Genomic DNA, 16,092 nt, shown 5'->3' on the forward strand with positions numbered 1-16,092 from the left:
CTTCCCTCTTACTTTGACAATAAGCCACTTTCATGTGGGAGGTCTGACTCAGCCAAAGACGAGAGATTGGAACAAGAAAGAAAAGAAAATGAACTATTTCAGCTCAGTACTGGGCATCTGAATCATTTTTTTGTATTCTCAACCTGCCAATCAAAGACAGACTATTTATTATTCCATGACATCCGTGACTATTGGGACGTAAGGGTCAGTTTAACTTTCTTTGTACCTAACACTTTACAAAAGCCTAATTTATCTGTTTAATCTGAAGCTTAAGGTGTTTTTGTGCTATAAATCTCATGTATCTAGTCCATGTGGTCAGTATGAGACGTTCTCTGTGACTACAGGTGTAATTAATGACATTAACGAAAGCAGTAGAAGAAAGTAAAGCACACCATAATGACATAATGACACGATGCAGACAAGCAGAAACACCTGTGTGTGGTTCATACAAACTACAAATAAACATTATTTCCTTTCAAATGCACCTCAGGAATTTAAATCAGTTTTACATTACATTTTTAACGTTTAAAAAAAATGAAGCAGGTCTAGACTATATCCTTTGGATAATTATTTACAAAGACAAAGAGTGAAAAGTCAAGCAGACTCACACTGTTAAACACCAATCTGTAAGTCCATACTTCAGCATTTCAAAGTAATGTGCATGTCCTGTAAGATGGGAAAATGTACAAATATTTGTTTTCAAATGTCGGGGCTAGGAGATACAAGATAAATTCTTAAGTGAAGAATGGATACTCGAAAACGTGAAACATAAGTACAAAAAGGAATTTTTGGTGGGTAGTTTGTTCTTTGAAGAAGTAATCTTTCACGTTAGTCTCAGGAAAGCACATACCGTCCGTTTTCTTTCCTTCACTATGACAAAAAGTGAATATGTTTTGGTTGTCCGCAAAAAAAACAAAAAAAACACTTTTAAATGTTCCTCTGTGCATTTGGAAACAGGGATTTTTATTTTCACCAAACAAGTAACACTGATCAGATTTGTCAAACCCTTTGGCTTATACCTTGTGCTAGTCACGTTAGCACACTTGATTGCAATTTAAAGTGGGGCTTAAAAGTGGAAGTGATTACTGAAGGTCATCGTGATGTAGCTGTGTAATGACAACCTTCTCAGCCATAATGAATGTACCGGTACAGTACCTCACATTTTCTTTGACAGAGCTTTGCTTTATTGGATACCAGTTAGCTGTATGAAGTCATATAGTATAATAAAGAATAAAACCCCTGAAGGAATCACAAATTCAATGACTGAGCCATATTGGCAGAGGCAAAGCTGGCATTGTCTGCCTTTCTTGATTTATTGCCAATAAATCCATCAACATTCAAATAGCCTTTGAAACGGTGACATCCCAATTGATGTAAAAGGGTTCACAGAAAGAATGAGACATCGTGATTTTCATATGATAGGACTAGGTGGAAAATAATGAAACAATAATCGCGTAGTACAAGGGGTCTCATGGTTTTATTATGGCAATCTCTTTACTTATTACATCTCTCCCCAATTTTATAAGACTGCTTTAAACTTCATCAAGGTAATTTAATGTAGGGCCAATTATTCTTCATCCTACTCATCAAAAAAGAACAACTCAATGTTTCAGACCTGGAAACAGTTGTCCTGATGCTATAGTGAAAGGTAGTTTGTGTCAGAAGGTCTTGAGGGTCTTAATAAAGTGATAGCTTGGCTTTATACTTTTTTAGTATGTATGTTGTGATGGTCACAGATAATCAATAAGTCGTTTCTTGGTAGGAATGTAAATTTGTAGATTTAATTTAATGTTAGGGGTCGAGTATGTATGTTGTGATGGTCATAGATAATCAATAAGTGTTTTCTTTGTAGGAATGTAAATTTGTAGATGTAATTTAATGTTAGGGGCCGAGGGTCAGCTTTTGGAGGTTTTTGAAACTCCTGTTTAGGTTCAGGAAGTCATAGGGCTTTCAAAATCAACAATCTTGTGCATCTCTATTATAGGAATGTGAACACCAAATGTCGCGTCAATCAGAATAAAAACAAAGCAGGCTGAGGCAGCTTTTGGTTTTCATGACCTGGACTTTTGGAACTTACTGCCAGAGAGTCTGAGGTGTGCTAAAACAGTTGAAACCTTTGCATCCAAGCTGAAAACCTTCTTGTTCAATATGACATTATCGTGGAAAGTGATATATAAATAAACTTACCCTATCTTACCTTACATACAGTTTTGGTATTCAGCCTTCCAGAATTCAAAGTTAAACCTATCATTATCATAAACATGCAGTCCAAATCTGGTTGTTTCAACTTTTTTGTCGACAATTTCACACCGAGCTGTAAAGAAAAAGCATCCAAAGATTTGTGGTTATCTGTCATGATGATTTATGTTTTGGTGTTGCTTGTGAAAATGCTTGTTAATTGCTTTGGAAATGACACCCATGCTGTATGTGTGACAGGGTGGAAAAAAATGTTGCCAAGAAACTCTGGGAGAAGTGTCTTCTTTCTTGATGACTGATGTTAAATGTAGCGATGCACATGACCATCTGCATACCAGCCCAACTTTTTTTTTGGACAGGCAGGACAATAAACAGGATGCAATAAATTGCTGTGATCATGTACCATAGCACCACATTTGACACAATTTTTTTCTTCAAGTGCTGTAAAAAAAGATGATTACTAAACAAATCGTCATGTGAACTTTTTGAACTGTAAACCATTTTTTCTTTGTTAAATTCCTAAAATTTTAATGCAGTTATAAAGATGCAAAGAAGACATTTAATTGATGTGCACCTTTTTTATTTACAGTATATTACACAATACAATTATGAAAGCTGATTGAATGCATATATCTTATGATAAAGAAAGTTCAATCACAATATTGTTTTTTTCTGTCTATGTGCTGCTGGATCATATTTAGTAGAGACTGTGGCTAAATCACTAACATGTTTTGACCACATGGGGGCAGCAGAACATTTTGATGACTCATTTACACGTTAACAAACCGAGGGCTAAATATGAAACCAGCAGATACGGATCAACGTTACAATTAACTTGAGCCTTTTCCGGCCAGCTCAGTGCAAGTTACGGTAAACATTCATCATCATTTATCGCCAAATTGGTGTATTGTAACAAGCTAGCTAGCTGCAAAACAACAACAACAAAAAAACTCTTAGTAATTTTGGGCACGTAGCTAGCTAACAATTCGTCTTTAGACAACTTCTATGGCATATTTTCACAAAATATTTATATCCATGTATTGGGCCATAATTTGTGTTGATAGCGAAACAAACTAAAGTAATTGTTAAGTTTGAGTTGAAGAAATAGCACTTTGGAAATACACCTTTTACTTTTTCAACAGTAAACTTTCCGGCAGTTTTACTGGAAGCAGAGGGACTAAGTAAGCTAGCCTGGTAAGCTAAATAATATTACAAACTCTAGTTATATGCTAGTTTCATATGCTTAGACCTTAACCCCCTTGCTTAGTTATTAGCACCTTGTATTTGTTTGTTGTTTTTATGTTTATAAAGATATATAAAAAAGTAGCATCATATTTTATTTTTTCATTTCGGATTTAACAACACCTTTTGATTGTGGGGTTTGTAGTCTTTCAAGACCAGTTGATTCTCTGGGACAATATAAACACAAAATAATATTTTTGGTTGTAAATTTTTACTGTCAGTCTTTTTGCAGTCTTAATTATTGACAGTATTATTAATAATACGTTTATTTGAAAACAGGGACAGTGCACATTAATAACATTTCTGTAAATGCGCCAGAATTAGCCAAAGGACTATTTTTCATCTGTAGTCCCCAGGCAGATGTTAAAGTCATCCTAAAAACAGGAAAAACAGACGGAAAAGAATATTAAAAATAATTATTGACAGTATCTTTATTTCCCACTTGGGGACATTTTTCTAGGACTCAAAGTGCTGCAAATAATCAGTTTTCTCTAAAGTATAATATATAAAAGAAAACACCAGAAAAAACCCACAATCCACATAAACAGAAAAGCACATATAGCCTACCACTGCAAACAATCAGCATCACACTGCACAACTGAAAACGTATAAACATGATGTAATTGCACAACCCATGTGGCCATAAGAAGCATTATTATAACATTGGCTTCCTGTCAACAGGTGCTGAGAATTAGCATGTATGCTAAAACACTTCAAATCTGCATCTGATTTGTCCAATGTATCTGTGATGTCCATGCCAAATAAAGTCTATCAAATCTAATGATGTTTTTTTTCTTTTTCCAGTCCTCCCCATAACCTTCATCTGAGTCCCCACCAGATGAGCAAGCAGGATTTAATTGAACAGAGAGATGACCGCAACATGCTAAGGTTGTAAAAGTATTTGCTGTCAACAAGAACATAAATGATTGACGTGTTAAACATGTTATCTATACCAAGATATCTGCAGGAGTTGACCTAGTTGATTCTTTTTGTTGTGAAGTACTGAGAAACAAATGCTGAGGGATGATTACAGTGTGGGTGCTCATTGCTAACCAGGTACAGGCTACCGTGACGCCCATCGAAGAGGATAATAGAGAGCACTCTGTTTAGCAAACCAAAGCAGAACAAAGAACTATGTTCATACATTTATAGATGCCCTTTGTGGGCTATGATTTGGATTGGATTTTGTCCATTTATAATTGTGCTTGTGTTTTACATTTAGCTACATGAATTTCATTCTATACCAGGGGTAAGAGAATATTGTTTTTCTGGGTGAACATTAATTTGTTATAGCTTGTTGCCTTATAAATCATATGCTCCCTAAATAACAATTCCCAGTTATTTGTCTCGAATTGACGCCCAAACACATTTTGTTTTGGAGGAGGGAAAAACAAGTGAGATTCACTGTGTTAATTAGTGAGCTTCAGACGTGCTGCTACACAAGTTTTTCAACTTCGGAAAGAGCCCGGCTCGCTGTTTCCCCTGCCTCCAGTCTTTATGATAAACTAAGCTAATTGCCTTTTCCTTAAGTAGCGCACAGACATGAGGCTTATATTGATCTTCTCTTTTAAGTAATGGAAAGGAGTAAAAAAAGGAGTTTTTCAAAAGTGTTTAACTATTCGTTTACAGTGATAGTAAAGCAATTAGTCAAACACAAGACTTGTTTGCCACGATGGAATCATACATGGATGTTTTATTTCTGCGCTTTTCTGTGTAGACTGTTCCTGATAGCAGTTCCTTTTTTGACTTTCTCTTCACTTCAAGCCCTTCAAAGGTAATGAGTTTGTTTTAACACTGTGTGACTTACTGATTATCAAACAAACTGTAGCAGTCTGCGTATTGGCCAAAAGGGAATTCATGTTGTCTGCTCTTTTTTCTGTTCGACAGTTTGCATCCCCATCAGCAGATCTTCATCCCGCTAATGACGCCTTCACACTTCAGGCTCGCTTCAAGGTAAGAAGAGCGTCTGACTCAGTGTAGTTTACAAAGAAGTGAACACATAAACCAGTCAGAAACAGTTGCCGAACTCAGTCACTGTCCCACGATCCGGTTTCAAACAGAGGTGTGTTTGGAAATCACTTAAAGCAATGACGACCGTGAAACTGGAGAAGTAGATGTGTGGGTCATTCTTTGCGTGTTGTTGCGATCTCTCCTCCCCCATCGTACCTTCAGATAACTTGACGGCCTCCTGTAACACCGTGAACATATTTATAACTTTTTTTTAAATAAACTGCAGATTTTTTGCACGTTTTGCGAAAATGAGGTGAGACCATGAGAAGCTCTGCTGATTTGAGGAAGCCTCTTGTTTAGCACAAACTGTTTTTTCTTTGTGGTTTTTCCACAGGCGTTGCTGCTCTGTTTCCTGATAAAATCATTTTTCTGTCATGTTTGTCTGACCCAAATCTCAAGGAACCTGCAGAAACATTGCAGGTGGATATGTTGGTTATTAATATAACAGCTGTTCTTATCATAATTAGATGTATCAGGTACGTTCTCGGTTTGTAATTATGAAGAGTTTATGTATGGTTAAATAAGATATTATTAGTGGAAAAATACCACCAAATGAGGTATAGTGGTGCAAACTAAACAAGGAACGAGCTTCAGGAGCTTTGCAAACGAATCTACAGATATGAAATATCCAAACCAGCAGCTTTAAAACACAAGCAGTTCCAGCCAAAGCGAAAGTTTGATCATCTTTTCTTTTTGTCCCACACGGAAAGCACACACACAAGTTTTGCCTACATGTCAGTAGGTGTGCATATCTAGCCTGGCTCCCACACGCACTCGCTGCAGACACAGAAGCCCCACTTCAGCTCATCCAACAGAGCACAGAGAGTTATCGATCCGACTTTAATTTCAGACCATTCAATTATCCGCTCATTTTTTTACGAGCGTGGTCAAAATCATTTCACTGCAATTCATTAGGACTCTAATTAATCTCAAGTGGATAGCAGCCGATATACTGATGGGGGGGGGGGTATCTTGTGAGGGAATAAAGTTTTCAAAATCTTCTTTAGCTGAATCCAGCATGTATTTGACACCGTATCAAAAAAAGAGAGTTCCTTAATTTAAAAAAAGGGCTACTACGGATGCACAAACACAACCAATCAGAATCAGCCCGTTGTGTGCAGCTACGCTATGTCAGTCAACAGCTTCTACAGTCTGCAGCTGTAAAGGCTCGTTCTCTGCCTCATCTATTTCTAAAATGTGGGAATCTCTGCAGCACATTTAAATATTCCCCTGCTGAATCGAAGCAGCAGTGGGTGAGAGAAACGTTGGTGTTGCTCGGTTTATGGCAGCTGATGTAATGCTGGACGTGGGCACGCATGCTGTGCCCACTGGCAGTAGGCAGTCACGTGCCTGCATGCACACAAGTTAAAAAAACAAACAAACAAACCCCGACACGTTAAGAAACGCCTACAAACGAGGTCATTGCAGACGAACACATATTACCTTCTTGTACTTGTCTTTGTCAAGTTCAAATCAGGACCTGGAAATAGTGTTAAGGTGGGCTGCCACGGCTCGAATGTGAAGGAGTAATGGTTAAAGTCATCAATAACTGTGTTAGCAGCTAACTTAACAAAACGTTAGCTATTGTTTGGTCGAGCCTTCTGCTTTGATGGGAAAGCCTCGACTCGTCAGCGTCACCAATTTAAGGAAACTTACGCTGTTTTTAACGCGTGAACAACGCATGTCCGGACAGTCTGCACCTTCCTGAGTTTCCTCTTCACAGTGGGACACTTATCCGACGCTTTAATGACAGTCTTTGCCTGTAAGTCAATGCTAACATGTCACCTGACTTATAAACGGCAGCTAGGAATACAAACCGTATGAAGTAGCTTCACATGAAGAGACGATGACCCGTTTGTTTGGATTCACGCTCTTGCAGCTCACATGTCGGCAACTGTTCAAGAGTTTTGTGAATGAGTACAACACTAATATATTTATTTAAAAAAAAACAAAGGCTTAGGTTCAGGAACTTCATCAGACCTTTATTTGTATCTGTGGTGCCTTTCAAAATCAAATTGTAAAGCCTTTTATTATGTCAGTCATGAATCTTTTGGCAGAGGTTTTGTGAACTGTAAAAAGCAGTCCGATAGATCTAATGCTGTGTATTTTGAGACTCCCCTGTCACTGTGCATCATGTCGATGCCACTTAAAAAGAAAGGAAGAAGCTGTGTGATGCTGTTAGAAGTCGAGTAAAACCCACAGGGGATTGTTGAGGGTTGATTAGTCAAAACATTAGGGAGCCTATTGGCTGTACCAGTGTGCACTGATTTCATTCCGTCAATCAACCCCGATGTTTCTCAATGTAAGTCCTGATGTGCAGTTATCATTTTCTGTCTCGATCCAAGTACTTAGACTTTAAAATATGACCTGTATTGACCATTCTTCCTCCGCCTTTCACCAAATAGTTTTTTTTTTTTTCCCAACCCAAACCGTGATCTTCCCTGACCTCGGGGTGAATCTCCAACTTCTGCTCGCCACTTTTTAAGATAGATGCTCGACGTAGTGTTGCTTAAGTAGTCAAAAGTCATAAAGTCAATAAACTGGCTGAGAACTTTTTCTGACTTTTGCCAATAAATAGCTGTAGCCAGAAAAAGAGACAAGCAATATGTGTTAATTATTGCTCTTGAAAATGATTGTTGTATAGCATAGTGTAACTGGTGGACTTGGAGGTCATGCTGGTGGGGATGGGATATGAAGCTGTGATACTGGGATCCCTTCATAGCTGTATGTTTATTCTGATATACACATAATGAAACAGGGAAATGTTTACTCCACTGCCTGCTGCAGCTTCTACCGAAAAAAACAAATATGTCACAGAAGTTATCAGAGTTCACCGTAACTTTTGGGAGCAGCTGTTACTCTTTAAAAAAAAAAATGTTCAGTGTCAGTTTAGTGAAATCACCATGTAGACAGACATATATCATCATATCTGAAATCAATTAAACTGACAAACATGTCAGGAGAACTCTACTCAAAGGGGAGTTGTGAGGAGGGATTGAGAAGTGACCACTAAAAGAGTAACTCTGAACTCCAACCTGTTGAGTCTGGAGATCCTCACAGTCACATGTTTAGTACTTCCAGATAGATTATTTTTTTTGTGTGTGATCAAAACAACAAAAATAAAGGTGCAAATAGGACCCTGCTAGTAAAGCATGGTCGGTTTCACGTTGAAACCTAATCTTATAAATGTGACGATAACATTTTGGAAAACATCACCTATGACCAAGTTGGCACCGTTTTTGTACTGTGCTGCAAAAGGAGGTCACAGGTAAAATGTTCTTCTCTGTCCGTTCTGAAGGGTTCTTAAGAAAGGCGCTGTCACCATGGGCATCGGGTCAGGATGCCATTTACCAACAAAGAGACACAATATTTTTTAAAATGGTTTATTTCAAAGGATTCGGAGGTAACAAGAGGAACAGAAAAAAAACACACAAGATGTTTGAACCTCAGTGCAGAAAGACAAAATAAAACCATATTAGACATAAATAAGTCTACTGATATTTACCTTCCAAAGGAAACGATGATAAATGAAATGTACCATATGAAGATCCAAATGGAGTGCAAGCAGTGCTGTTTTAAACGACTAGTAAACAGGTGAATTCAATCTAGCCAATCAGTGACACAGCGCAAACCTTAACCAATCAAGGGGGAGGGGATAAGGAGAAACCAGGAAGTGTCCACACAGGAGATGCAGTAGGAAAAAGGGAGGAAGTGAAAGGAAACAAAATGGGGATCTTTACTACACTGTCCTTTTTTGAAGGTAATGACACCTTTTTATGTACGTGAACTTTGTTTATTACAATCCCTCATCTTGCATTGTACTCCTTATACATTTTTTGTACTTAATACAACAAATCTTAGATTTTTTTATTTTCCCGACGGCCCACTTTCCTAAGCCAAGCACACATCCACGCCGCGCCTCGCAAACAGCCGAACAACAGTGTCTCGTTGTCTGAGCACCTTAAGCACGGCTGCATGTGTAAGTGTCAGCACTGTGGAGATGATAATTCCTAGGCTTGCTAGCATGGATAAACAGGGAAAATAGCTTCTACATTATTGGATTCACTTTGCACAACAACTGTCCCCATAAGCCTTAATTTTCCTGAACAGCTTTATATTTGGCAGGAGTTTCTACCAACAGCATGGTGAGTAGCTGTACAGAGGTTTTTATGGAGCTGTGCATCACTTTACAGCGTTCAATTATGACGCTGTCTCAGGTGCTTAACTCTCTGTATTTAGTAAATCCTTTCTTGGCAGCTGGATACTTAGCATTAGCGTGTTACATATGCTATTATACGTATTGCTTTCGAAGAGAAATGTTGTTGTTTACAAGGAAACTGACATTGAAATGGGTTGGTTCTTAAAAAAAAGGCTCTGAACGGCTCAGAACGTCACTTTTTAGCATTTCCCTCCTTTTCCTTTGCATAATTTTATTCATTCAGATTTTATATGGTTTTGCTAGTGTTAGATTTAAGTACAAGTACGACATAAAAGCAGAACAGGCTCATTTCAGCACAAGCATAACTTGAGGACTTTTGTTTTTTTAATGCTTCTGCAAAGTTTTTGGATTGCAGGAGTTTCAACTTGACGCTGCCTCGTCAAGTTTCATTCCTTTACCATAACAGATAAATGTTGTGAAGATGTACCACAGAATCAAATCTGCTCAAATGGCTAACATGACAAGCAGCCGTATATTTGGATCAGTACTTGTTGTGATTTCATTCGATAGGACTGTGGATAAAGTAGGAAACAAGGAACAGAGAGAAGGGAATGACGTGCAGGAAAGGAGCCACAGGTCAGACTTGAAGCCGGACCACCTGATTGGCTGACTTTATCCTCTGTACATGGAGTGCTACTGAACCACTAGGCTATCTGCACCCTGTGTATTTTTCTTTTACTTAAATTCAAATCATCGTCAGACAATTGACATACTAAAACTTACAGTTCAGAGAAGATTTGGCAAGTTTGTCACCGGCGCCATCCAAATACTCGGCTCTGCTGCTCATCCCACAAATACATGCTCCTTACAGATGTGGCCCCATTGAAACGGGAAATCAACAGGCTTTCCATCGGTATGAGATTTATTGCCACGAAGCATCGTGACAACAAAGACTAGTCTACCAAACACAAATGTCCTTTGGTAGCCTACACATTCAGCAGACAAGCCAAGACATTGACATTCACTCGTCTACCCTCCTGATTTCAGTATTAAAGAAGAGACTAAAACACACAGTTTTTATTATATTGATAACAAACATTATAAAGTGGATGTTTGAATTTGTTGATGTGTGGGTTTTGAATTTGAAGTAGTAAAAACACTTCACCTTAAAAATTGAACCCATTTTAATTACGCAATTCTTAAGAGGCATCCGAAAGTGGATCTACTATAACTCTTGAAAGGTTCCCTGATTTGAACTGAAAAGCTTGTTATCTGACAGCAATCATGTTATCTCTGCCTGGAGGACACTTAGTGCCGTATTAAATCTCTCCTAGCATGAAGTGAAGAACAAATCCTCGCGCTGATCGGCTTACTGTAAATGCTAGACTGGTAATAGTGGAATCAAAGATAGTTGTACTGCAGCTGATGATGTTTTTATCAGCACAAAATCTGACACGTCTGATTTCTTACAGTTAGCTTATTCAAGGTCATTACACCGACGCTTTGAGCTCTTTGTCTCACAGTCCCCTTTTTAGTATTTTCAATGGGAATTCTCGATTCATGATTTTCTGGGGAGTTTTACTTTACCATCATTTTTCATTTCCAAAAAAGGTAATTGATATATTTTCATGCGGTTCAGGGACGCTTCTCATCACTTTTATGATCTCCTGTGTTTTCCTTCAGCTTAAGTAGATGTAGGGAGGTCTAACTCGCCTTCATTTCCATGTCTTTGAAATGCTTCTCCATTTGAGCCAGGGAGGTACGAAGGCTGTTTATACCGTCGACTGCGCAATACGGGGAGATCAAAAGGAGTCGATCTGAATCTGCCTCGTATTCTTCGAGTGTGCGAGCGCACGTGCGTCTCCAGTATTAGCGTCGTCCTCGTCTCGTGGCTAACTGCTTTTTTTGTACTTCTTATTGCACAGCATTTAAAGTCTCACTTTGAAGTTATCTGCTTTATACAAGTGTAGTGGGAGATGGCTTGGGTCCGTGATGTACCTGGGGTAATTCATTTGCATTGGTTGTGTGTGTGTGTGTGTGTGTGTGTGTGTGTGTGTGTGTGTGTGTGTGTGTGTGGGGGGGGGGGGGGGGGGGGGGGGGGGTAAAAAGCTTCAAGGTGTTTCTGAGTCAGGAAACAGGTACAAAAGAAATGCTTTTAGCAGGCCTGTGTTCACATCGGGCTCATTAGCCAAACACTGGGTGAGTGATTGGATGATTACTTGTTATTGTTTGATTGTAATGAGGATTATTAAAGTGATTAATTGAGCTATGGGATGATTGAGAGATTTAGGCACGCTGCCTCCAGCTGGTATATGTGCAGCTGGCGCAGCGTTTCAAAAGGTCATCGGTACTTTTGGTTTCATCTTTTGGACATCAAATCTCTTCCGAGTCGAGTAAAAAAAAAATCCTCCATATGAATGAACATGTGAACACCACGTGGACGTCAACTCTTACATATCAGGCAATTCTCCCTAAAAAACAGCTTCTACATTTTGAAGCGTCTTTTTGAATTTCAATTAAAACAGAAGCATCTGAAGATGTATTGATGTGAATGAGATTCTTATCTCAATGAAGCTTTCTGAGAAATACGATTTATAAAAAGAAAAAAAAAGAAAAAGGGTAATCATGAGTTTGATACTATAGCAACAGAAGAGCTAGACCCATGATAAGGGATACTTTCTTCTTTTCATTACTCTTCATTGTACTAATGGGTTGGTAACATATATGTGCAGAAACATTGCTATCATGTTTGTGTAAATTAGACAGTGCACTCCCCCATCTGTGGGCTTTTGGTTCAAAATGTAAAACGTGGAGCTTCAACAGCCTTGAGCAAATTGATCAGTATGACTGCAGCAAGAAAAAAAACCACCATGAACTCATCTTTAGGACATCCTGTGAAAAAGCCAGACAATCATCAATATTCTCCCTAGAGAACAGTGTTTGCATTTTCTGTACTAAAAAATAGTCTGCATTTCTTTGCATTAGTTTATCACCAGATTTTCCTGAATGTTTTAGATCTTTACATTTAAATAAATATGCCCAGCCACCCCATGTGAAACACATGGGGTGGCTGGACATATTTATCAAGTACTTTTAGGTGCATGATTATGTTTTATACATAGAGATGAAAACAGCCCTCAGTAAGTTCATAAGATCGAACCAGGAAAGGGACCTTGAACGCATCTTCAGTAGTATGAGAGTAATGCAAGCAAACAATGTCCCTTAAAGAAAACAGTTCAATCAAACTGTTGATGGACAGTTCATATGCCATATTTTCACCAAGCAGTCATTCTCTTGAGAGAAACAGGCAGTGGATTTCACATAAAAATTGCAGTCTAAGACACAGACAGAATGCAATATAACATAGGTCTGCCTGCCAGCCCCGGGCTAGATAAAGCTTAGCAGAAGAGATCCTTTTTTTTTATTTTTTTATTTATTTATTTTTTAAAGGGGGTTGTAGCGCGTTATCTCTGCTAGGTGGAGCCCGAGTATATGGCGAGAGCGGCAATCCACATCCGAGTTTTTCCTCTCACCTTTCACTGGTCTCCATACAGAATTACTCCCAGCCAGTGCGCACAATTGGTTTGTCATAGTCGCAGAAAAGAGCTCAGGTTTTAGGGACCCGAACAACTTGGACTCTTTTTCTCACCTGCGGGAGCTTAAACCAACCAATCTTTCCACTAACTATACATGCCCCTCGTGTGCCAAATTCTTCTGGATATTTTCGTGCATGTGTGCGCGCGTGAGTGGCGAGGTCGTTTTCGCGTTCGGGACGTGATGTAGCCCCCCGCACAGAAGGGACGCCTCGTGCCATAAAGGGGATGTAAAAACAGAAAAGGAAGGCACAAACAGTACCAGTGGATACACCGCGAGGAAGCTTGCTTGTTTACTGCGCGCGACATCACCGGGACACTCGGGATTGTGGACGCGAGGCACATTTAAACAAGACTCTTTTCTTTTTTTTTTTAACGAGGATATTGAACTATTTGGATTCTCTCTCCTCCACGCATTGTGCGTGAAGCGGTTCTCCGACACCCGCAAACAGACTTTACAGTGAATGTATCGCTTTTTACTTTGGTTGGAAGGACGTGAGCGCTGTCTCCTCTGCACCAGTGATTTCTAAATCCGCGGTAAGTGTGACTTTCCTTTTTTACAAAATGCATGCGCGCACATCCAGGATTATTCAGCTGAGGGGCGATATTAAAGCCCCTGAATTGATGAATGAACGAAACCCTGCAGCAGCGTTGACGCGCTCCGTCGTGTCAGTATTGGCACGCACTCTTCTCATAATTACTTTAAATGGGTTATCGATGCGTTCAGGTGCAATCGGCGCTCATCAACGCGCGACATATTGATAGCCTTTATGAACATTTTAATTTCCTGTTCGAACCATAGGAGCTTCAGATCGAACCTAAAGGCAGAGGAGATGTGTTGGTATCCCTTACTTGGTGATTGAAACAACATGCTTTCATGTAAAAATGGCTCTGTATAGAAGTTGCACGTTTGACGCGATCAGATGAATTAAGTTTTGTTACAGGAATATTGTCCAGCTCAAAAGGAATTTGTTGAGCTTCTGCTACAGGCTAAGACTCCAGCTGTCAGTAAATTGTGTCTTTTTAAAAAAGGTGTTTAATGGCAGAAATGTACCTCTGCAGGCCTGCATGCTGTTGCAGATTGTTGCTCAAAATGTACTGGGCTGTTAGGAGGATGTATGCACTGGTATGAGCTTATGCATTTTACATGATGTGAGTGTGGATAAAATATTCAAGAAGAAAAAATGTCAAACATATTGAACTTAACATCCCTCTTCATGTGATTGCATTGTTGTTTTTCTTTTACGTGTGTGGTCAGAATGTATGTATATGCAGTAAATATCACTGCTCTGATGTCTTGATTTATTTCACATAAAGGAATGAAAATCCCCCCCCCCCCAATGCTGAGCAAGACATGCTTTTCTGTCTGAAAGAAGTGCATGGGTTGAGGGGTCACTGTACTGAATGCTTTGATGTGAGGACATCAGCCTGTCTTTCAACATCAAAAAAAATGAAAGTGACAATGTATCCGAGCCTCTCACTCTGAATCAGATCTGATGTTTTCCTTTCCAATCCGAGGCTCTGAACGTGGTTGGCTAATCTTGTTGATTTTTGTCCAAAATGACATAACTTGTAGATGGTCTTATCACGAGTGTTATCTTGTTAAGGGTTTGTGTGATTCACACGAGTGACTAACTCTCATCATGCACCTCCGAAAGTCATTACTGTCGCTTGTGTCCTTATTTGACAATTACATTCATTTTATCCAGAGCTGCAGTGCCATCTGTCACGTAATCTGCATTGGTAGAAGTGCCCTCAAGCAGATGAGACGCACACACACGCAGTCCCCTCTACCAAACAGTACAAAGCTCTACTTTCTCCTTTGCTTAAACTCACTGTAATATTAAACACTTCCTGCCTCCACAGTTCTGTCAATCCTCACTTTGTTTTCATCTGTTTTGATTCGCTTAATTGCTCCTCGTGGAATATCATCGAGGTTTTTATTTGATTTAACAGCCGTTGAACCTGGCATCTGGTGTGACACCTGATAGGAGGATGCTGTATGGAGAGAAATAATTATCCCTTTGCCTTAGATGAACTTTTGTTGCGTTGCAGCCTATTGTAGGAGGAGAGCGTGTGCTACATATTGATCGGGTAAAGAAACAGAGATAAGGAAAGATGGCGGGGGGGGGGAGTGCTTTTGTGGATTATCCCAATCAATTTCTTCCACAAGTTAGTTGTTTAACTCTTGCAAAAAGTCATTTAAAAAAAAAAAGAAAAAAAATTGCATTTTATCAATTACATCCTCTTTTCTTTCACACAACTGGTGCCAAGCCTTTCCCTGAAAAAAACACACTTTACCAGAATCATTAACAGCCTCATGAATGAGTTAGTCAAGGCTGCTTTTGTCTGCATGCAGTGACTCATTCCATCATGTGTTTTTTTTAAGTCCGACACTTTTTGTGCTTTCACATTGTTCCTCGTCTTGTATTCCATTACAGCAATGTGTGTTAATTTGTCGCCCTCGCTGATATAAAAAGCATGCTTTTTTCCCCTTCATGTATTGTTCCTCCAGAGTAACCCCACCAGTTTGTGATGTCGCCTCTCTCAACCTCATTGATGTAGTGCAGTTTTTTTCAAGCTCGTAATTTTCCTTTTTCGTGTGACGGTTCCATTTATTTGATTTGATTTTTTTTTTTACCTTTTTGGATACAATTTTAAAAGCCAGGAGGAATCCAATTTGTCATTGTGGTATGAATAGAGACATGGGCTCTTTCATTTTCTTCATTAGGTTAGCTCATGTGGGGTACGGCTTCATGGCTCATATTATGTTCGGTGGGGCTTTTACTGGCGTTTCAATTTGGATAACCATTCTTCAAAGTCAGATATTGAAAGTCTCTTAGAGGTAAATGTTTCCTATGTTCAACATCTTTAACCTGCAAATGAAGGTGT

The 16,092-nt window shown here is 39.1% G+C and overlaps 1 protein-coding gene across 8 annotated transcripts in view; it reads left to right on the forward strand.

The window, feature by feature from the left end:
* The first annotated feature begins 2,939 nt into the window (after positions 1-2,939).
* The window catches only part of LOC306841548 (adhesion G protein-coupled receptor L3), a 224,998-nt gene continuing 211,845 nt past the window's right edge, over positions 2,940-16,092 (forward strand). For 7 of the 8 annotated variants that reach the window (XM_079371495.1, XM_079371497.1, XM_079371499.1 and 4 more), the window contains exons 1-4: positions 2,940-3,066; positions 4,243-4,326; positions 5,156-5,212; positions 5,326-5,391. The gene's annotated coding sequence lies outside the window, so the exon portion shown is untranslated. Of the gene's footprint in view, positions 3,067-4,242; positions 4,327-5,155; positions 5,213-5,325; positions 5,392-13,088; positions 13,738-16,092 lie in introns of those variants that run through there. The other variant, XM_079371494.1, reaches the window with a different exon arrangement.

Source organism: Symphodus melops, assembly GCF_947650265.1.
Source record: "Symphodus melops genome assembly, chromosome: 20".
NCBI classification, from domain to species: domain Eukaryota; kingdom Metazoa; phylum Chordata; class Actinopteri; order Labriformes; family Labridae; genus Symphodus; species Symphodus melops.